General features: G+C 37.6%; 1 long non-coding RNA gene across 1 annotated transcript in view; it reads right to left on the reverse strand.

The window, feature by feature from the left end:
* Window positions 1–24,265, reverse strand: part of LOC146401044 (uncharacterized) — a 328,359-nt gene that overhangs the window by 193,192 nt on the left and 110,902 nt on the right. The window contains exon 4 of the long non-coding RNA XR_014813352.1: window positions 23,817–23,950. This is a non-coding gene — a long non-coding RNA (uncharacterized LOC146401044). The remainder of the gene's footprint in view (window positions 1–23,816; window positions 23,951–24,265) is intronic.

Here is a 24,265-nt window from a genome sequence, read left to right on the forward strand (position 1 = left end):
AATACTCGTTAAGGATATAGCTGACAGGTTCCACCGCCCTTCAAATGTATTCCTGTCCTAAATTTATTATCTGAGCTAAAGACAGGTGAAAGGCTGATTCGAACCCACATTGTGGTTTTGCTTTGACCGCGACTGTGAGAAATTGTAATTGATCAGCACAGACTTGAAAAAAGGTTAAAGAGTACAACATGCAAGGTGAAGGATTTTGACTCAGTATCTTCCCTTGTGTTCACGACTCAAAAATTCCAATGGCTCCTTTTCCTCAACAAAAAATTTAGTCTTTTGTCTGGCATTTAATGATTTCTCTCCAACTGTTTTAAAAATATTTTTCATAGTACTTCTATCATGAACTCTTCAATTCAGTAAAATTCAAATACTTTTCTCCTCCTTATACTGGTGTCACAGTTCATGAAGTAATCTTTTATCTCCTGCAAAAATTATAACCAAACTCAAAAGTCCAGTGAATACCTCACTTCTTCAATGATATCCTTAGAACTCTAGCAATAAGAGTTCTTTCCCTCCTCTAAAATCAGGAAATGCAGTTTGTTTGTATGTTTCAGTTCCTATTTTGCATTTATTTGCATGTCTGAATTACCTCTGCATTTCTCCAGTGCAACAATGTCTATTAAATACCAGACTGAGATCCTAACGAAATGAAAAGCACTTAGTTATGTTTTGCAAATTCAAATTTTTATTATCCAATCATTAAATCTATATTTCTTGTTTGACTAGTTTGACTTCCCTATTCCTGAGTGTATCATTCACTTTACAGAAAAAGAATACAAGACTGACAGCGGTATTTACATGGTAATTAATTAATAGAGATTTATAGAAAACCCTTCAATATCTCGTGTCAACATTTAGTCTGGTGCTACCAAATAAACATACTGATCTTCCTGATTTCTTTCTGTGATAATGAAAGACGATCTAATTCATCTCAAAGATATGTTTGAAACTCTAAACTGTTGACTTGCACTGGAATGAAGTTTTCTTTTCTAGGACAGAAAAGGCATATGTTATAATGTGGGGAAAATATAATTAAATTTAATTAAGCAGGTTTAATGACCAATATGTTAATACAGTTCTAGTTCATAATATCCAGTCTAAATATGTGTTCTGCCTGATGAATTCATAGTGCCTCCCAACCTTCATTAGGCTAAACTCTGCTGCCTGTCACAGAAGGAAGTTGGATGGTTCAGAGAGAATAAGAGTTCTCTTTCCTGTATATCATGTTTATTTATGGCATATATGGGTTATAACAAAATAGAACTGTTAGGCAAACTAGCATCTATCCTGAAGAAAAAGATGTGAAAGAGCTTCTCGCGAGACATGTTTCTACACTATTTTCTTAGCCTCTTTGCTGAAAACTCCATCTTGTCCTGCTGTACTTTATCCCATCTTCCTGCTTGAAAAACAGTCACAGTGCTGGTCAATGACTTAAGCTTAAGAACAAAGACCTAAAGGCAGAAGCTGAACTGAACGAGGACATAATGTGTTGGTCTAGGCAGGCCATTTGCACAAGCATGATACCTCCTCTAAAGAATAAGAGAAGGAGGAACCTCATGGCCAAGTGGTTTATGAGCAGTAGTTAGCAGAATATGCATTAGCAAGGAGAACCAATGTGCAAACCTAGGCACATGGGTTGCCTCAAATAGGCATGCCTTTGCGGAATGCTATGCATAGATAGCTAACTCAAATGCTAATGATTGTTAAGTGCCTAAAGGTCAGAGTAAAAGCTTAACCTTCTACCAGCTAAGTGGCTTTTAAAATAATAAAAGAACTTATAAAATAGTAAACAAACCCTATGTCCTCTACCCATAGCCCCTCCTCACTTGACCTCATCCTAAAGAGCACAATAAAGGCAGTGTGGTTTCTTGAGGCAGGGCTCTTGGTCCCTGAGACCTTGAGTCCCCCGGTTCCCACCTTTACTTAAGATAAATGTCTCTGTGTCTTGTTTTATGTTAACTTTTTTCCTTAAGTTTCACAGCACCTTTCTTCAGCCCCATCCTGCTGAGCTGGTCTCGGCAGGAGGTAAAAGTGAAAATAAAAGGAAAACGATATAAACACAGATTAGATAATTATGCTTCCTCATTAACTCTCATTGCAGTTCTGTAAATGAAACTAAATATCCTAGCATGTTTAGAAGACTGAATGTATTCCATTACCAGAATTTACCTGCTAATAAAATAAAAATATTCTGCTTTTTAAATTGAAATTTGGATTAATTCTCTTGTCTTGCCATCACATCCTAATGGGACCAGGCAACTCATTAAAGGCATCAACGTTTTCTCCTAGAATAATTATAAAGTCATAAAACTTTGTAAACTGCAAAGCCAATGATTTTGTATGTACTTGTTTGTGAATTTGCCTTTTACAATGACAAGTTTCAATGTGTGATCTTAAAGGTAATTTCACAATAAGTTTCCTTTTGTCTTCAGGAGAAAAATCTAATAAGGATGATAAAAAAGCATTTCTTTCATTTTTTTCCTTTTGGACAACAGAAGCTTTTGAAACACAGCCCTCCACTGAGTGGGTAGCTCTGATTTAATTAGAATACATGCCAGCATTACTTTCTTTTTTGGGAAGTTAGCTATATGGTTGATAGGGGACTAGAGGAGAAGCATAGGGGTCATTTCGTACTTGCTGCACATGATATTATATGTAGTCAATGTATACAGTGCTTAAAAAGGAGATCTGGTTCTTGGGAAGCAATTAGATGATAACGATGTTGGGAAAGATGCCTGGATGAAAGGAGTCTAAACAAAGTACTAAAGAGGAAACATGATTCAGTGCAACATTTTCCAAACAGTGGTTCTTATACTACCTGCACTACGATGAACTGGAAAGCTTAATAAATATGTAAATTCCTGGGCCCACTCGAAATTCACTGGGTCAAAACATTTCAATATTGGACAAAAGCATCTGGACAGACATATTTGGAGATTCTGAAGTACATTAAAAGTTGAGATCCACTGCTGACCAAAAGAGGACATTTAAAATTTTTTATACATATAATAATAACTATTTTTAAAAGCATCAGGATACTCATCTTTTAGTACTTTCTCCATCTCTATCTTTTTAATTTAGCATTTTTGTTTTATGATTCTCTGCAGATGGTCTGCTATTCATATAGTCTACCAGGTAGAAGACAATCTCATTATAAAGCCCATATCTTAATATATTCTTATTCAGGAAGAAAGTAAGTCTCAGACCACATTCATTTGGCCTCAATTCAAAATTTTAGGGAAGGGATTCTCCTTGGCTCAGCTTGAACTAAGTGTCCACCTTCTGCCCGATAAGCTATGGCCAGCAAGACAGGACCATGAAATAAAAAGTGGTCACATGGTCCCTACCCCAACTACCTATGAATTCATTTACAAAAATATTGAGCATATACTGTTTGATAAAGACAACATTTTATGACCAAAATAAATTAGAGAGCAACTAGGGGAGAGGGAGAGAAATTCCAAAAGATAAACAAATCATTATATTCTGGGCAGATAACTTAAAACCAGTCAGCTAAACAGAGCAAAGTATTAGTAAGAATCCAAGTGTTCAGCAATAAGGCTTGGCTAAAGAATAAGATGCATCTCTGAAGTAACAGAATAAAAGTCATTCTCAGAACAAAAACGGTTCAAGAATATTTTTCTGTTAAAAATATCCTTAAATTATTAAATATCTATAATGCAACCCTAGCAAAAAATAAACATAAAACCAGAAAATACATACATTTCCTTCTTTCATTCTCTTCTTTCCTTCTTTAAACAATGAGGTACCACCTCACGCTGGTCAGAATGGCCATTCTTAACACATCAGCAAATAACAAATGCTGGAGAGGGTGTGGAGGAAAGGAAACTCTCCTACACTGTTGGTGGGAATGTAACTTGGTACAACCACTATGGAAAACAGTATGTAGGTGCCTCAGAAAACTATATATAGAACTACCACATGATCCAGCAATCCCACTCTTGTGTTGTATGTGTTATATGTACACAAAGGAATACTACTCAGCCATAAAAAGAAAAAAATAATGCCATTTGCAGCAACATGGTTGGAACGAGAGACTCAAACTAAGTGAAGTAAATCAGAAAGACAAATACCATATCTGGAATCTAATATCGTGCACAAATGAACATTTTCACAGAAAAGAAACTCATGGATTTGGAGAATAGACTTGTGGTTGCCAAGGGGGAGAGGGAGGGATGGACTAGGAATCTGGGGTTAATAGATGCAAACTATTGCATTTGGAGTAGATAAACAATGAGACCCTGATGTACAGCACAGGGAACTGTATCTAGTCACTTATGATATGGATAATGTGAGAAAAAGAATATATACATATGTATGACTGGGTCACTTTGCTGTGCAGTATAAATTGACAGAACACTGTAAATCAACTATAATGGAAAAAATAAAAATCTTAAAAATTTACTAAAAATGTACTTAAAAAATTTACTTAAAGATCACTAGTGAATTGGAAGAAAATAAAAAGGAAGGAATGACATTTACCATGCACCTTGTAGCTTACTTTTAAGTCTGACAATAACCAAAGAGGCTGCTTTTTCTCAGTGTTTTTATAGCCACAGTCATGGACCTGCTGAACACACCTCTTCTTAAAGCCAGCCATGGACAGAGAGCATGACTTGCATTTTCTGCAAGGCACAGACTAACCAGTAAGGCTGTCATAGAATGAATATTCCTCAGGTTTCCATCTTTGAGATTCGGTGAATCCACACATGCCTTCTTCCTATATCCACTTAGTATTTGGGTTGACATCAGTATGAAAATTAACTGTACCCAACTGAGCATACAGAAAAATGTCAACTAGATTGGTGATCATTTATGTTTTTTGGCCACTTATCATCTGCACCTACTTTTTTATTTGGAGAGAATTTCAATATAGGTAGGAGGTATTATCCCACTTCCTACTACAAAAGTAAAACCAAGTAACTATTTTCTCTTCCACTCCAGAGACTATTAAAATTTGGACTTGAGGCCTTGGTGTAGACCAGTAGGTATTCTCATCCAGAATTTTGATGTCTATGATGATTATACAAAGATGCAAGGGCCATCAGGAATTTTTAGTTACTGAAATGGTTGGTTCTAGATTTGAATGGCATTTAGAGAGTGACTGATGGGGACAACACAAAGTGTGTCACCTATGCTGTTATTGTGGTCAGTCAGCCCTTAGCTCTGCCTCCCTTCCATCATCTACCTGGTTCACTAGTCTTCCTAAGGATTTCATAAGGTAGCTGAGATGGTTAATTTTATGTGTCCATTTAACAGGTCATGGGGCGCCTGGATTAAATGTTCTTTCTGAGGGCATCTGTGTTTCTAGATGAGATTAGCATGTGAACGCTAAATAGCATTGCCCTCAGCAAAATAGATGCCCTCTTCATTGAGAGTGGCATCATCCAATCCCAATCCACTGAGGGCCTGAACAGAACAAAAGGCAGAGGAATTTTTCCTGCCTCACTGAAATGTTTTAGGTTTTTATTTTAAAACCCTAAGGGATATAATACTATTTTTCAATCTGTTGGAAGAATTAGAAGAAATAATTTGTGTAAAATAGATAATAAAAATAAAAGCCTTGCACATGATAAGGACTTAATAGATAATTAGTTATTTCTCCTTTCCTTGATATTATCTCTGAGTAGATCAGATCCCTCTAGTTATGTCTCTGTCAGATGGCGAGGGAAAGATGGACTCTAAAACTAGTTCAATAACTTGTTAACTGGACTCACAAAGACTTCCGGGTAGCCGAATTTTATTTTAGTTCTATAGAGATAAATTCAGGAAGATACTGGCCCTAACTGCATAAGCTCAGAAAGATTGAGACTGAAGTTTATTCAGCAATGTCTTTTCTGTGTACTGTCCCTTAACCACATCGCATTATAGCTGTGTTGCATGTGGCCCCGTGCTGGGTGTTCTATCTTCAGTCTAGACAAGACTGCATCCTGAACTCTTTTAGCTATATTGGGCCTAAAGGGGGCAGTTGAGCTTCCAAGTTCTGATATGTATTCTTTCAACCTTCTTATCCACAAATGTTGGTCTATAGTTCAGCCTCCTTCGGGCAGACTGAAATGCTTTTTACCTTCATATGTCATTGTAAAATGTTAATGAACTATACTAAATATCCTATCCAGTGCTGGAAGGAACTTTGTTTTCATTAGCTTTTGTCTCTCTTGCCCTTCATAGCAATGCTTAAGGATATAGGAGGATGCTGTAATGGTTGTAAAATGAGGCCAGTAGCTCTAATATTTGTCTATCAGATGTCCCAGAATCTCTAAACATATTATTTTTCCCTTGGTGACATTGATTAATTCAGAGAAGGGATGTAACCTACAGAGATGTTGAGATGTCAGTCAGACATTTGAAATAGGAGACTCTATCTTTTTACACCAGACTTAACCCTGGTAGAATAAAGCTAGTAAGGGTGACGTTTGTGTTAGCCACCTGACTATTAAGAGGAGTTTGTAATTAGGCCAAAATGAGGGAAAGAAGAGTCGAAAATGGCAAGAGATTTGGTCTCAACACACATCAACCCTCTATATCAAGCTACAATTGATCAGATCTTTTCTTGGACATTGCAGTTATATAAGACAATAAATTACCCTTTTTCATTTAGAGAGTTTTTTCCTTTTCTTTCTTTTTTTCTTTTCAGGGTGACATCCAGGGCATATGGAGGTTCCCAGGCTAGGGGTCCAGTCGGAGCTATAGCCACGGGCCTACACCAGAGCCACAGCAATGCCAGATCCGAGCTGTCTCTGCAGCCTACGCCACAGCTCATGGTAGAGCCCGATCCTTAACCCACCGAGCAAGGCCAGGGATCGAACCCACAACCTCATGGTTTGTAGTCAGATTCGTTTCTTCTGTGCCATGACTGGAACTCCTTTTATTTTTATTTTTATGTTTATTATTATTATTATTATTATTATTTTGCTTAGAGGGTTTTAATAAGGGTTTTTTTTTTTTTTTTTTTTGTAACTTTGAAATGCAAGTGGGACACATTTCTTTTTTTTTTAATGGAATTTGGCTGCCAGAGGAGTTACCTGGTAGCTGCAGATCAGAAAGAGCGCCTGACAGGACTTCTGGATTCTTCTCAGTAGTACTGAATGATGTCCTGATAAACACCCCCATTCTCATCTAGGATTGAGATGTGATCTCCCTTAGCTCGCTCCATCCCTTCATTCTTCTGTGGAGCTCTATCTTGCTGTCTATAATCCCAATCACTATAGAGAGTTGGAAGTGGAGATGTGCTGCCTATGGACAGATATTTTGTTTCCAAATCAAGACTTTCTATGGGATTTCTCCTTATTGTTCTCTGATTGACATATGGAACTTTTTTCTTGAATTTCTAAGAGCCTGAAGCTTTCCTGAACATCCATCATTGTGAGAATATTGTTCTTTGGAGAGTATGCTGATTATTTCCCAGCTAACAGATTGGCCTCAGGAAATCCCGGGCATGGCTAGATTGTAAGACCGAAGAGAATGAATACAGGAACAAACAGATGTTCAACTGGAAAAGGTAGGGACTGAGAGCAAGTGACTGAGGAAGGTAAAATCGGCACCCTGAAATACACCTGTAAAGAAATCAAGGGTTAAATAATCATGAAAACAACTGAATGTAAAAGGAAGAACCACAAAACAAAAATGGGTAAGATAATGGAACACCTATAGGGATAAAAGGACTCAAGCAATTTAAATATGAATAATAGACAAAATTATGAAAAATAACAGAAACAAACTCACTCTCACTCATTGCTACTTCTGACAATTATTTTTCGGCTTTATCCACATGGAGAAATTAAATCTGCTTCACAGACTTCCAAGCCTCTGAAAAAGGATGTTTTTCCATATTCCGAGCAGAATACGATTTTTCCAACAGACATGTATTTAGCACATTTCTTTACGGCTGTTTTTTCCGCATTGAGATCCTAGTCAAGGTACTGCCTGGTACATTTTAGTTTCAGGGAATATTGAGACTAAACTTTGTCATTTTCTGAGTCTAGAGGTAACAAGTCTTTTCTAACAGTTTTCCAACACCCAACTGGTTGTTCAATTCGGTTCAGTTCTGACATCAACTACCCTGAATTAGCCTAGATTCCATATGTTAAGGACTCAATCCCACGAGACTGCCCCAATCAGACTGGGAGAACCAATATAAATAGGGTCCTCAGGTACTCCACACATCTGCCTTCTAGGTTTCAGGCTTCCCTCAACCTCCCTCCGATGTGATAATTCACTAGAGCAACTCACAGAACTCAGGGAAGCACTGTGCTTGTAACAGGAAGGGCCACATAGATAGAAGAGATGAATAGGACAAAGTCTGCAAGGGTAGGGGGTCTAGGGTGGGGTGATGGAGCTTCTGTGTCCCCTCTAGGAGCATCGCTTTCTCAGAACCTCAGTGTGTTCACCAACCCAGAAACCCCCAAAGCCTGTCATTTAGTTTTTAATCACAATTCCATTGCATAGGCATGATTGATTAGATCACAGACCACCGATGATTGAGCTCAATCTCCAGCCCTACTCCCAGGAGGCTGGGGAATCAGGCTGCAAGTTCCACCCTCTGATCCTGCAGTTGGTTCCAGTTCCCATCCTGAAGCTATCTAGGGACTTACTAGGGGTCAAATGATTAGCATAAAGTCAGGCAGGATGCAAAGGGCCTTATGAATAACAAAAGACACCCATCACTCAGGAAATTCCAAGGGTTTTATGAGCTCTGTGCCAAGAACCAGGAGCAAAGTCAAATATATTTTGTACTATAGAACAGAATTTCTCCCTGAAATTCCAGAGGTTAAATTAGATCAATGGGAACATCTATATCCCCCTTCCTAAACCCCTGTTCTTTATGCTTAAGTCTTCATTTTTTTCTGAACAGATCAAAACAGTGTCCGAAAATACTTAAAATTGCATGAGCTGATGTGTAATTTTCAACGAAAAAAGTTTATTTACATATATTCTACAAAATTGAAATGTAAAATTCTTCGTGGGAGTTCCCGTCGGGGCTCTGTCGAAACGAATCCATGAGAGTGTGGGTTGGATCCCTGGCCTTGCTCAGTGGGTTAAGGGTGTGGCGTTTTCATGAGCTGTGGTGTAGGTCACAGATGTGGCTCGGATCCCATGTTGCTGTGGCTGTGGTGTAGGCCCGTGGGTACAGCTCGGATTCGACCCCAACAACCTCCACATGCCAGGGTTGTGGCCCTAAAAAGACAAAAAGACCAAAAAAAAGAAAAACACTTCATGATCTTTACAGCATTTTTTTTTCTTTCCTAATTAACTATTATGCTCTGAAAGGGCATAAATGAGCCTAAAGGGATGTGTCAGTCATTGCACCTTGCTTGCAGTTACTCATGACTTCTCTATTTGTATAGTACATGCCTGTTACGGCTTCACTTGTTCAGTTTGCATTTCCCTCATTACCACTACCATGCATATCTTAAAACTTGATCATTGGCTTGTATTATTCAAGATGGGTTTGAGGACAATAAATAACCATAAAACTCAGTGGCTTAATAGAACCAACCATTGTTCTTATTCTTGTCTCATATCCACAAGGCCCGCAGGGTGCTCCCCCAACTACAGTCACCAGGACCTAAGGCCTGCAGAGGGTCACCCTGACACCTGTCTCTTAGACTGTCACGTCAGGGGGCAGAGATCCTGGCAGTCCATGCGCTGACTCTGTAAGGTCTTCCCACATTAGATGTGTCTCATCTGCTCTGATTTTATTGACTAAGCCCCCATGGCTCTCTCTCTTGTCTTAACTGCAGGTCTCATGATCCTATCAGGTTTTGGTAGGAAACCTAAACACTTATTTACTTTCCTGGAGAGATTCTGACTAATTAAAAGGATGTTTTTCCCCCATGTGTTGTCATAAACCCTTCAGAGGTTTTAATCACGAGTTTAATGGCCCTGCCCTTGATTTGATGCTTGCCAAGAGTCTGAATTTTAATTGGCCTTTCTAAAGCAAAGCATTTCTCCATTTAATGTTTTTTTTAGAGTTTGGAGTTGAAAGGTTCTGCCTCAAAACCAGCAAGTCCGCAATTTGTAGACTATTTCTCTTTCTTTTAAATGTTTTCTAGAACTCATCTTTTTCCTCTGATACCTTGCCAAATACAGTCAGCAACAACAACTCCATACCATTAACACGCTATTTTTCCACCAGGTCTAGGACTAAAAATTCATGAGGTATATGAGCTACCTTCTGAGCAGAGGTGGACATGTTACCAAGTGCTTTGGCTCTGCATAATACGGGCCATCCTTTCAGGCTCCTGTATCACATCTCCCTACTTGTTACCAAGCCCTTATATGAATCCTGCGTTTTAGCTTTCTTGTCTCAGAAGCATGCAATACCAATTTCTGTGTGATTCGGGATAGGATATTTTCATTTGCCCCCTCTAGATCTATTGTTTACACTTCTCTTTACTACCTCATACCTTGGGTGGGGAGAGGTGGACAGGGAGTTTGGTGTTTGATGTTACTATCTACATCAGGAGATTCTTTTGTCTTCCATCTTCTAAGAGTGTTCATCCATATAAATCAATGGAAGGAAATCAAAGAGTAAAAGGAAAGTAGGTTACTTATTCTCTTGGATTTTTCCCCTCAAGTTACCACAGGGGGGCCAGATTCTTCCACTGAAGTCTACAGGTATTGTCAGGTCCTCTCCACACAACTGTACTATCCAGCTTCTAGTAATTAACTCTCCTTCACCTGGCCCTTTCACTTCTAATGGTCCTGACATCTATCTAATGTCATAAGCCCCAGGATACTGTAGCCTTCCCAGCTAGTTTCCCTAACCTCCTGGGACCACAGCTTTGTAAAATACTGCCTTCATTTAAATTTCCTCAATCATTGAGTTTGAAGGAGCTTCCTTTCAGGACTTTGATTAGGTTATGTTCAGTAGTACAATATCCCTGAATCTTTCTAGCTTAGCATAATAAAATTCATTTCTTTCATAGGCTACCTATCTCCCATGTGAGGGCAGGGAGCTCTATGCACTGTAATCACTCAGCATTCTAAGCTTCAGCTTGGCTTACGCTTCTGTGATGAATAGAGCCATAGGAAGAGTACATGCTACTCATGTAAGGGCCCTTCTCCTTTTGCCGGATATGACACCTGCTGCTTTTATTTCTACGTCAACCTCAAAGGTTTAAAAGTACCATCGTAACATGCAACTGAAAAGGGGGAAATTGGAAGCATTTAATGATTACTTTACAAATGGCTCAAAAGTGAGTTCTGAAGCATAAAGTTACGGTGAAATTAAAGCAAACAAGCAAACCTTAAGACTCATGTTAACTTCATACATGTACACCGCAAGAATGATGACAGCATATATACAGACTAGGAGTCTGTTTGTCCTAAGCAAATACGTCTAGTAGCTTAGAAGCATCAAGTAATGATACTTCATGATTAGCCAAAAAGGAACATGCAAGCTCACAGACAAGTAAATAACTAAAAACTGTATTGTATTCAAGTCAATTTATGAGCCTTCTAGATCTCTCAGCTCTACTCCAAGCCTGGGCCTGGATGTTGGCCATCTGTCCTGCTTTGCACACAGAGAAGCCCCTGTGATGGTTTTCACTCTTTCCAGGGGCTCAAAGTCAAGCTCTCTTCACCACCACATTTGCCTCATCTTTAACATTTCAAATTATCCTACCACTCCAAGAGTAAGAGCGGAGTTTCGGCAAGAAGGCTAGTGTACCTCATGTATGAGATGACATAGCTCCAGCTCTTCAGTGTGACCCAGATGGACTCATGGAGGGGTCAGGGTCCCCAACAGCTACCCAAGGGGGCCCGTTATCAAAACGCAAAAGAGTGGGAAAGGAAAGATCTCATGAAATGATCTCCGACCAAAGAAAGACAAAGAATGGGAAAGACCCACTGAAAGATTGTATTTCCTTCATTTCCTGACCATTTGGAGAGAGTGGTATCATAAAGTATCTCTGCTGATATTCCACAAGACTAATAAGCAGCTGACTGCATTTCCTGGGAAGCTGGGGCAGTTTAATAACATGCAACTTTAAACTTGCTTGCCCTTCTTCATTGCCTCATTTCCCTTTACACTCACTCGTGTTTCCCTGTGATTATACTGGCTCTCTCAAGTCAGCATTTACACCTAAGATTTGCCTTAGGAAATATTTGCCAAGGAACCTAGGCTTAGAAAACTAATACCAAGGATAGTCATGAAGAGAAGAACTTCAGGAGGAAACTTGGTATTGTATTTCCCACCTGTTTGAAACCCATAATTTGGGGCTATGAATAAGGTGACAAAAACCCCTGGAATGCAATAACTGAGCCAGGACAGGAACTCCTCTTGTCGTTGTTGTTTTTAAATAACAAACATGTACTCTTTATAAGAAATGTTGGGGTATTTATAGATAATCCCCATTTAATCACATTCCCAAAGAGAATATCAGTTGTTAATAGACTCATTCCAAAAAAAAAAAAAAAAAAAAAAGATTTTAAATCAGTCATTGTCCTTATGTTGGTGTGGCAACTGCCATTTGAATTTTCTGGTCCAATTCTTGTTAGTTTATTTCATCTGGACAGACAGGTAAGCATATTGATCCAGATTTGGTGATAGAATGCTTCTCATGCTAAACTCTGAATCAGGTCAAACTCATTTAGGAATCAAAGAACAAGGAAGAGAGTTCTAAATGCCAATTAAATATAGCAGAAATGGACTTAAAATGGCTCAAAAAATTAGATGTTATTTATCTCAGGTAAGTCTGAAGTTAGGCAGGTATTGGTGTTGGTTTACCTACTCAAGCCCTTTGAAGTTCCCTGCTGTGTCATTCTTATCTGTTGGCTTGGGTCTGCATGTTTATTAGTTTGCTAGGGCTGCCATAATAAAGGCTTAAAACAGAAATTATTTTTTCCATAATTCTGGAGGCTAAAAGCGTAAGATCTAGTTGTCAGAAGAGTTAGTCTCATTCTAAGGCCTCTCTCCTTGGCTTGTAAATGGTCCTCTTCTCCTTGTGTCTTCATACGATCGTCCCCTTGTGCATGTGTGTGTGTCCAAACTCCTCTTCTTATAAGGACACCCGTCATAGCAGATTGGGGTCCAGCCTAATGACTTCATTTTAACTACCTCTGTAAATATTCTGTCTCCAAAGATAGTCACTATTAAGTACTAGAATTTAGGACATCATCCTATGTATTTCAGCAAGGGTGAACAATTTCAGTTCATACCACTGTGGTTTATCACTTTGTGACCTTAAGATAAATGCCATACATCTCATATTTACTATAAAAACGGAAGAAAAAAAAAAAGAGAGAGAAGTAATTGGACCAGTTATCTTTATCTCCTTCTTAGAAGAAAAACAAAAGCTTCCCATACCATGACCCTTTCCTTGGGTAGCTGATCCATGTACAGCTCACTGGCCAGAACTGTGTCACCTGGTCACTCCTAGCTGCAAGAGTGGCTGGATAAGTGACAGGGTTTTTCAGTAGTTATACAAACTATTTCTATATGTTCAGAGTATCTACAGTAAAGGAGACAAGGGAAAGTGTGATCAACAATGGATTTGGGGTCACTCAATCTACAGAATTTGTTCCAGAGAATTTCACAGAATGTATAACGAACAGATATTTATTGTCCTGCTAATTAATGACAGATACTCTGCTAAACACTCAGGATTTATGAATGGACAAGACACAGACCCTGCCATCACAGAATTGACAGTATGGTGTGGAAGATAGAAAATTAAAATATGCAATTATGGTGCTACATGGCAACTTAAACAATGGAGAACAGCACAGTGTACCATAGAAATTCAGAGGAAAGGAAATACACCTGGACACAAAAAATCATGAAAGGCTCCACAGGAATGTGACATCTCTGCCTTTCTTATCTTTAACATGCAGTTAATTTAATATGGACTTTGTAGAAATATTTTAAGCAGCAAGTAAACCAATGTGCCAGAAATTACGAGTATGGGACTTGGCACAAAATAATTATAATGTCTGTATCCATTTATTGATAACTGGGGAGGGGTTGTTGGTTTACTACATTACAATAGCTAATACTTTTGTACTTCTTAAAATAGGTTAGAAAATATTTGAAGGGTTCCCTTTTACTTCGTTATTATTCACAATTATTAAAGGAGGTATTTGCTATTATTGACCACTTTCTACAGATGAACAAAGTGAGACATTAAACAATTAAGTTTTTGGCTGAAGGTCATGTAACTATTAAAAGGCAAGGATGGGAGTTGAGTCTAGCCAGTCAGCTCCAAAGATGACGCTCTTACCTACCCCATCACCAAGACTCTCTTCATTATACGCTGCCTCCGATATTTATTTCAAGTGATGTTAAAAATGTACTCATACTACAACTATAATCCATCCTGACGTCTGAGTTTCTATCTCTGGAAATCTACCTACCAGGTAGGATAGGTAGTTTTTATCTACCTGCTGCTGTCCTACATTTAAAAACATGTATATACTTCCAAGTAAGACCATGGAGTTATCATTTTCTACTGAAATGGCAAACATAGGGGAAGCTTTATAAATTCCATCAGTACATAAATGCCTTAGTTTTCTTAAGGCTGGTCATTTACTCCACTCATATTGTCTCTTCCTCTGGGATATGCTACAAACCAAATATTGTTAATTTGGTCAGACAACTTAGATATAGATTTTAGAAACTATTACGGTTCTTTCTGGGCAATGAAAAATAGAAGTTTTGTTTTTATGCAGCAGCTATCTCCTATTTTGTTTCTTTGTTGATTCTTATTATTCTGTTTTCATATTTGGTTTCATATTTATCTAAGCTTAACATGGTTTCTATTCAGTTCTTTGTTTCAGGACATAATTAAAGGAAACATACTCACTGACTATACAAAATGGCTTTTCTTCTGATTTTTCAATGGCACATTTTGAAGTTTGTAAAGCCTCGATTTCGCTTTACTTTCTCCTGGCTGGGAAAAGAGCCTGCCAAGGTGTCGTGTACAACAACGGGATTTGAAGAGTACATTGGAAAAAAAATAAATAAAAGAAAACTGGTCCCTACTTTTCATTTCATGGATCAACTACTAAATGTCTACATACAACTGGCAATTATTCATAATCAAATTCTAAGCTTTGTGAAGTCAACAAATCCACAATCCTGAAAATGCTTGTTATTTTTATGCAAATATGCACATAAAACATACTGTGTAAAAACAATTGTAACTCGAGAAACTAGACTTTTCTTTGTAGCCAAAGGTGGTGTTAAGTTTTTTAACTGTAGATTTTAGAGCTTGCTGCCACCTACTACTCATTTTCCACAGTGATTTCTTATCAGGGTAGTTTCCAAAACCGTATTTATTTTTTATTTCCAAATGATATAGGAAAGCTTTCATGTCTCACTGACCTCTTATGCTTTTTTGAGTTTTATAGAATGGATAACTTTAAAAATTGTGTCAAAAATTACCAAGGTCCCCAATAATTTCCAATGATGTACTCTTTTGTTTTATTTGTTATGATGCTGCTATTTCCATGTTACCTTGATGCAGCAGCATGTAATATTTACACTGCCTGTGATAAAGCATGATTTCTATTAAAACTGCAATTGGTTCCATATACTAACTACATTTTGAAATAGACATTTTCAGCTTTCTCTTGGCAATGCCTATTTCAATTTTAGAGTCTGTATAGACTTAGCACTTGAAACCAATTGAGTCTTATTACATTTTAATTTTCCCAATACCGTGATGGCATAAATTAGCTAACCTTTGATCTGTTAAGCTTTGCTGTTAAGATCTGACAAAACAAAAATTTTATTGTGTTGTTGATGGTTACACAGTTCTAGCACTGTTCATTTCCAGCAATCAGCCTTGGGGGGTCTCATGGCCACTCTCAGCCTCAGCTTTTTCATCTCTGAAGCAGTAATGGCTCTGTCTGGCATAGCCCTTTCTCTGAATGGCTGTGAGTGTCAAATGATACAACCTGGATTCTCAGAATGGAAAACAAGGATTCCTAGGAGGAAAACTGGTAATCAGGGGGTGCAGAATTCTTAGAATAAAGATAGTGCATCACCCAATGAAAAGGATATCAGTGAAAATTTGGGAGGAGAAAATGAAATATTTTTATAATAAAACCAATACAAATATTATGGCATGGAATTCAAAGCTTACACAAATGTTCAAGATAAAATATTCAAAACTCATAGTGATACAAGGACCCTCCTGAGACCAAAATTCCCTTTTGTCACTCTCCTCTCTTTGTCTCAACCACCTACCTACCCTTCTATCAAACCTGTACGATTACTTTTTTCTACTTTAAGGGGACTTGACTTGAGAAGTAAGTATATAAATGTGCTTGAATATGCATAAAATGACATTCAAATATGACATTAATATCACCCTTGGTCTGAGATTGTGTGCAATGCCTTGAAAACCTTCCACATTTCTGTATTTTACCACTTAATTCAAGTTGCCATCATCACTCTGTAGGTCACTGAAACTACCTTGCAGTGGACCTACCTTATTCATTCTGGTTTCTCTCGAAGTTATCCATGAACCCTCAAGTCAAATAGTGTTTCTGAAATTCCAATCCAATCATGACACTTCTTCCCTTAAGATTCAGCTATGACTTCCCATTTTTCTTGGGAAAGATTCAGCATGTGTTCTTGAGCCCTCCACAGGTGAGTCCCCACACTCCTCTTATCTCTCCTTGTTCCCTGTGTTCTCATGTTTCAGCCCCTAGTGCTGTTCTAGCTCTGTCTTGCCATGGAGACTTTGCACTCACTGCCATCTTGCTGAAATGGTCTTTTTCTCCTCTTCATCTAGTGACTCCTCTTGCTTGAGATCATTCATGAAAAAACAAACTTCCTGTATAAAACTTTCCCTGTCAATTAGTTACATAAAACTCCCATTACAAGGCTCTAGAGCACCTGCAGCACTGGCATGCAGTTGTAACCATACTTATTTGTCCAAGTGTTTTATTAAAGGTTTTTTTTATTACCTCTCTCTGTAAGCTCCATCAATCAACGCTGTTTCATAGTAGCATGTAAAAAGTCCTCCATATATATTTGATGATTAATGAATGAATGACTGGATACAACTGTACTGTAACAATTTTCATCACTGTCATTTTTGTAAAGATTTTATAAATATATGCAAAGTATAGCTATAAAATTCTTCCCAGCTAGTGATATTACATACTGCATATCTCATTTATATAAAATTTTATCGCTGACATAGTATTGGATATATAGAATTATAAATACATTTTTATTAAAAGGGATTGAATGATACAATTTATGGAGACATGAAGACTAGCTTCATATTTGATTTTGTCTGTTGATGTTCTCTGACTGAGGTACAACTATATATGTATATATTTTACTCAGAAAGAATATATTACATTATCATCTAATCTCTATAAACCATTATTGAGAAAGGAAGAATGATCCCAGATAGACTGTATTAATGACATGTAAAAATGTAGAAAAAGATTAGCATCTAATACTAGGTGGGTAATTACCATTTTTAGAAATTAGATATAGACATTTGAAACCTTGATTGTCAACGTGATAATTTAATTACTAATGTATTAAGCATCTATCCCAGGCAAGAAACAGTGATGAGCATTGTGAAGACATTAATTTGAATGAGAGGGCATCTCTCCTCAAGAAGGTTAGTATCCCATTAGAGATAAAACAAAAACAAAAACAAAATAAGACTGCAAACCAGAGCCAGTCAGTTCTAATAAGTGCTACAGAAGATTGCTATGGGCTTAATTATGTCCTGCCTCACCCCCACATTCCCAATTCATATGTTGAGGTCCTAATGCTTGGTACCTCAGAATGTGACTGTATATGGAGATAGAGCCTTCAAAGAGGTAAATAAGGTAAAATGAGGTCATGTGGGTGGTACTAATTCAATATGACAGGTGTCCTTGTAAGAAGAGAAAATCAGGACACACACATGCACAAAAAGAAAAGCAGGTAAAAACATAGAAAGAAGATAACCCGCCACAAGCCCAGGAGGGAGACCTTCAGGAGAAAAACAGCCCTACATTTTGTAATTCTAGCTTCCAGACCTGTGAAAAAATAAATTTCTGTTGTTTAAGACACCTACTCTGTGCTACCTTTTTATGGCATTTTATCTAACTAATAGATACAATTATAATCAAAGTGTTTTAGGAACACACAGAAGAAAAAGACAGTTTCTCTGGAGGTTTAAAAATGTATAGTAGAAGCAGCATCTCTGCTTCTTTATTGAATCTGCATGCGACGTTCATAGCAAGAGCACATTCCTTTCTGTTTCCATGGATCACTCAGTTAACGTCTCAACTTCAAGTTTGGTAATGCAGTTCCAGTTTTGGTCCCTCACACCTTAAACTCTGACAGCCAGACTCCTCTGTACTCGTTTCCTACAGCTGCCATAATAAATTACCACAGACTTAGTGGCTTAAAGCAACACACATTTCTTTTCATGGGGCAGAAGGCTAAGATTGAGGTGTTGGCTGGGTTTGTTCTTTCTGAAGCCTCCCGAGGAGAATTTATTCCTTCTCTTTCCCAGTTTCTAAAGACTGTCTGCATTCCTTGGCTCATGGCCTCTTTCTCACATCACTTTAACCACTTGCTTCCTTTGGTGCACCTCTTACTGTGAACTTGGACCTTTATCTTCTTCTGGTAAGAACTCTTGTGGTGACATGGGTCCACTTGGATAATAAGGGTGATTGTCCCATCTCAATTCTTAACTAAATCATATGAGGAAAGTCTCTTTTGCTGTCTTACATGACCACCGGTTCCGGGGGGTCATGATGTGGCCATCTTTGGGGGCCATTATTCTGCCTACCACTTCCTGCAGAATAGGTTTCTCTTATTCCAGGACCCTCCCTAAACTCAGTATATTATCTTCCATTTTCTCACTCCAGTTAAACTTACTCATTAGACTCTGAGCAATATACCATACTGGATCTTTCATTTCTTCCGGGTGTTGCTTCTGCATTATTTTGTTTACGGCAATTTGACCATCCTTACTACTCTTTCTCTAGATCCTTCCATTTCTTCACTGTAATTGTAATGGTCATAGGAAAGTGTCATTGCCCAGGCCCAGACACACTCCTAGCTGCTACGCCCTGGTGCTCCTGCAGAGTAAAGGCCCGCACAGCAATAGTCTCCAATCTAAGTCAATCTGCAGTGAAGAAACTTCTGCAGTTTCAATGTCTACTAAAAGGAAACAAAATAAAAACAAGAAGAAAAATTTTCCCCTTCACTGAACATTCCCAATCCTCACCATGTCTTAGCAGATGATCTCTAACTTCCTATTTCTATTCAATAATTAAGCCCATCAGCACAAAATGTCTTAGTTACAGGATTCCAGAGAGGTGCCTGAGGTCTTTCTTTGCTCAAAATATAATTGGTGAACAAAAACTAAACTTAACTTTAGCACTGGGGGTTGCAGAGAAACCTGTGGGGATAGTGCTCAATCTCCATTCTCCTTAGAAAATGCTGGAAGGAATATAGACTTGATTTTGTCATCCTGGTGCTTAGAAAATCTTTTTTCTGGTTCCCAGGTATCTATCTACAGGGGAACTTCTTAGCTTAGCAAGGAAATGTGTTCCAAATGATCTACATAACTTAGCATTTTGCTTCTCTATCTCATACTGTATCTATAGTACACCTCTCATTAATATCTAAATATGCAGTTCTGTACTATTACATATACTTTTTCAAATTTTTCTCTGACTACAATGTTCTTACAGTATGTCCTAAACTAGCAAACTTCTTTCCCTTAACAATCTAAATCACATTATTTCCTGGGAAAGCTTCCTCAACGTTCTTGGAGAAGTTCCTCTTAATTAAGTTCCTCTTAATTTTGAATTTAATTACTATTCAGTGCTACTATCGATACTACTACTATCGATACTACTACTACTACTGTTAACATTACCAAGACTTTCACAAATAATGCAGTGATCAGCTACCATTTACTGAGTTAATTAGCGCAGAAAACACTTCTTTCGAATCCCCCAATCAACCCTGAATTTAAGTACAATTATTATTCCTTTTACTGTTGAAGATACTGAGGCTTAGGATAGTTCAGTGTTTTGCCTGAGGTCACACAGATCCAGGACTTACACTCAGGTCTGTCTTCTCCAAAGCTTTTACTGTTGCCTCCCTTGCAGATTCATCGCATTTAATTATAAGGCCACATATGCTATATCATACAGACTACAGACCCTGTAGAGGAAAAGAAATTCTGTAAGGCAATTTGTGTAATATTGATAAATCAAATTCTTTTTATTGCTGCCTGACTGCCAAACTAATATATTACTGACAAAATATGAAAAACAATTACTATTACTTAAAATATGTATTTCTTATATAAATTGAGGTGTTTAAAAACTCACCAAAGGAGTATAATCTACAACCTCATTTAGAGCTTTCAAATTCCTACTGAAGAGAAAAAATGCTTCCCTAAATGTTTATAACATATATACTTTTTTAGCGTAAATTACATAAATGTGATTAGAAATAGCTATAATTAGAAATACTTGATTGACTTTATTCTGGTAAAATAGGAACCTGGGACAATTACAGTACTTAAAGTTAGAATTATTTTTCCCATTTATTATATTTGTATTATTTTTAACTTCTCATTAAACACCTGTCATGTAATACACAATGCATAGGAGGCTGTCTGTTTATAGAAAACACTTCTAATCAGTGTACGGAATATCAGACTAAAAGATGTTAAGCTCTTGTCCACGATATTTCAGTTTGATGCTAATCCTATAGGTTGCATTACCGTACACTTACATTTAAAAAAAAAAAAGTCATCCCCTTACAAATTATCTTTTCATTTACAACCTGTACAGGGGGCAACAGGAGATGTTCTGCCAGCTTTTGAAGGCTCCCTAGAGGATGTAGTCTACCAATCACATCCTACAGCACACAATGGGATACAGAGCACTTCATCTCTGCCCACACACACAGCACCACTCAGCAAATCCTGGTGCAATTGATTTTTTATGGATAACATTTCCCAAAAGAGGTAGAGTTTGAAAATTTTAAAGCCAAGCCAACTACAGTTCTATTTCAATATATGACAGTCTCAACTAGGGTCTAACAAATAGAGTCTAAACCAAATGTCATTATATTAGAAGCTGTATATCAGGTGCATAGCTAACTGTGCTCATCTCATTCTGAAAATGAATGCATGAAAATACATGACCACAGGGTTGGCTAGCTAAATAAATACTATGAAGTCTGAAATGATCACTGTTGTATTTGTGCCTGTAATTAACTTTTAAGACTTCACATACCCCAAACCTTGAAAGGACCCCTAATGACCCCTGGAAATCAGGTCTTTTAAAATGAATGTGTTGATGTACGTGATTGGCCCCAAATCTGACCCGCAGGTCTTCCTGGTTTACTTTGAGGGTGAAACTGATAAATTACTTGTCCTAATTCCGGCAAGATCCTTCTTTTATGTTCTGCATTGAATGTAATGTGGTTCATTTTCGTTAGATGAAAGCACAGAGCTTCAAGCAGAACATTCGGCTGAGACGCTGCAGAAAATGCATGTAGCACACACATGAGAGCATATACTGAAAGAACATACTTACTACGAATACCCTTTCCTATAAATCAAAAGAGTAGAAACTCCAAAAAGCTACATTAATTTTTTTACCTTTAGAAAAGTGCACTGTTTTGAAGCCATTCATACGTGTAACTGAAAGAAACGTGAAGTTAGGCAGCAGAGTAGCATTATTTCTTTCATAAATTCAGACAAATTATCGGAGTTAATCCCCAAGAGCTTTGTATTTACTTTTAAATTATTTCCCTGTTATTTTCCCCAGATTGTGAGGCATGAATGCATAGAGGGTTTGTAGCCATACAATCTCCCCTTTTGGCAGCTGCTTGGATTATTCTGAGGACTTTATAAGAGCATTTAGAAAAGCATGAAAAATCCTGATTGCTAAGCATAAAAAGGAGTATGCATAATATGGGGAAAGGTTATAAATTTTTATTACCCACTTCTCTGAGCTCCATTTTTCAAACAAATGGAGTTAGCATGGCTCAGGAGAAGGAATACTAGACTAGGACCTGCAGGGCTAGATACTCCACTTCCAGCTTTTAGCCAAGCCACTTTATGTTCTTACACAAGCGCTTAATAATTTAGAGTTTGAGCTAATGATCTTTCATATTCAGTTCAGATTCGACATTGTATTATTCATTTTGCCATTTTTTCATAGCATATCATCTGCCTACCTACCTACTTATCTTGTATCCCATTTCCAGAAAATATTTATTATGTAGAATTTATCTTATTTTTACTTAGCAGTACCAGTTTCCAAAATCTATTGAAGTATTGGTTAACTTGGAAATCTGTGGTTAAAAAAATCCCTCTTGGCTACTGGCGAAAATATTTCCAAAAATGTGCCAGATTTAGATAGGTTATTTAAACACAAGAAGTTAATGCTTACTGGGTAGAACAACTGTTTTTAAATGTAATGAGCTTACCATGGAGCAAAGAGAAAGGATTTACACAATATATACACAGGAGTCAGGGATTGAATTGATTAACTTAAGAAATGATGACACATTTTTAAAAAATTATATTTTTTAGAGCTTATGGGTTTATGTGCTTGAAAAGTAAATCTCATTATTCTTCCTCTTGTGTATTTCTGAAGACTTACTGTGTTGTGACCTGTATACATTGATAGGATAAGAAGAAAAGAGTATTTTATTCTCATATCTCTACCTACCACATTTTCTTTAAAAAAAAGACTCTAACAGAAAAAAAAAATTATTGAGATAATAATTAAGGAAACAGGATGCACATGCAACACAAGTGAGGAGATTATTTGTAGCAATGATTTTTTTTTTAGTTTCCGCACTTAATTATGTCTTTGAGATCAGCATTCAAATCATTATCTTCAGATATCTACACGCTTTTTTTTTTTTTTTTTTTTGATATGTTGGAAAAAGTGAAATGAAAGGACTGGGGAAAACATCCAGGGGTGGAAAATGCTAAGCCTTTGAATATGAGGAAAAAGAAAGCTCATAGCACTGCTAATTGCTCACACGCTGAAATGGGAGGCTGTCAAGACAGTCATGTTATGAACCCCAAGCTGAAGCTGTGCTGCTCTTGTGCACAGAACATTCTATGTGTTCCTTTGCCTATAAAAACACTCCACATGTGGTCTTTTGGGTGTTTTTGCTTTTATTTCCATTGGATACATTTCACCCTCAGATTGAAATAATGCAAATAATGTTTCAGTAAAGCATGGCTATGAGAGACCATCCTCTCGTTGATCTTTTGAAAAGGACATCCTAAAATAAAGTTATATTTAAAGAAATAAAAGAAAGGAACATTTTCCAAAATTACTATTAATTGAAAAAAAAAAAAAAACCCACTTATTGACTGTCTACCATGAGACAGACCCTATGTTAGGCTCTGGAGATATATGTCATAATCGATAATGAAAGAGTGAACATAATTTTTGGACATTAAAGCACAATATTGGAGGGACTTTGTAGATATGGCATTAAAGCCCCATGGTTTCTCTTGTGGGGTTCCTCTTGGTCAGTGGTACCAATAAAAACAGCCACACCAGGACCTTCCGGTTTTCCTTCCTGAGGCATGTGTTAATGACTTCATTTTTAGATAAGGAAGTTAAGAATTCATGGGGCTAAGCAACTTCCCTGAGGTCACACTTTGGCTTCCCAGGAGCAGGGCCTCCTGGTGTTCACACCTTAAGGTGAGCAGAACCTGTGATTTTATCTAAGAGAGTACGGCACACGTGATGAGATGTCACTTGGTGTTTACATTACATTACATGGATCTTGTAGGGGATTTCTGCTGGGGACCTACCTGCGGCCTCGCCGAACTAAGCAGCCACATTGGAGAAGCCCAGGTGTCAAGGAATAGGGGGGGGTCTCCAGGAACTGAAAGAAGCCTCTAGGAGTGGTCTCATGGCTGTCAGCAGAAAACTGAAGTTCTCAGTCCTGCAACCATAAGGAAATGATTTCTGTCAACACACCGAAGGAGCTTGTAAGTGGATCATTCCCCAGTTGATCTTCTAGACCAGAACCCTGCTCTGGTCAACCCTAGAATTCTAGCCTTGTGAAACCATAAGTAGAGGACCCAGATAAGATGTTCCCAGCTCCTGACCCACAGAATATGTGAAATAATGTGTGCGTATTTTTTCTTTAAGTTGGTGAGTTGTAGTTATTTGTTACATGGAACTATATAACTAATACACGTAGTATTTGAGACAGAAGCAAAATTCAAATCCAGATCTGCCTGACATTTAACCCAAT

The sequence above is a fragment of the Sus scrofa genome, chromosome 8 (genome assembly GCF_054392235.1).
Source record: "Sus scrofa isolate SSC_HxYL_T2T_F1_AM1 chromosome 8, Sscrofa_HxYL_maternal_Yorkshire_Landrace_v2.0, whole genome shotgun sequence".
Taxonomy (NCBI): Eukaryota; Metazoa; Chordata; class Mammalia; order Artiodactyla; family Suidae; genus Sus; species Sus scrofa.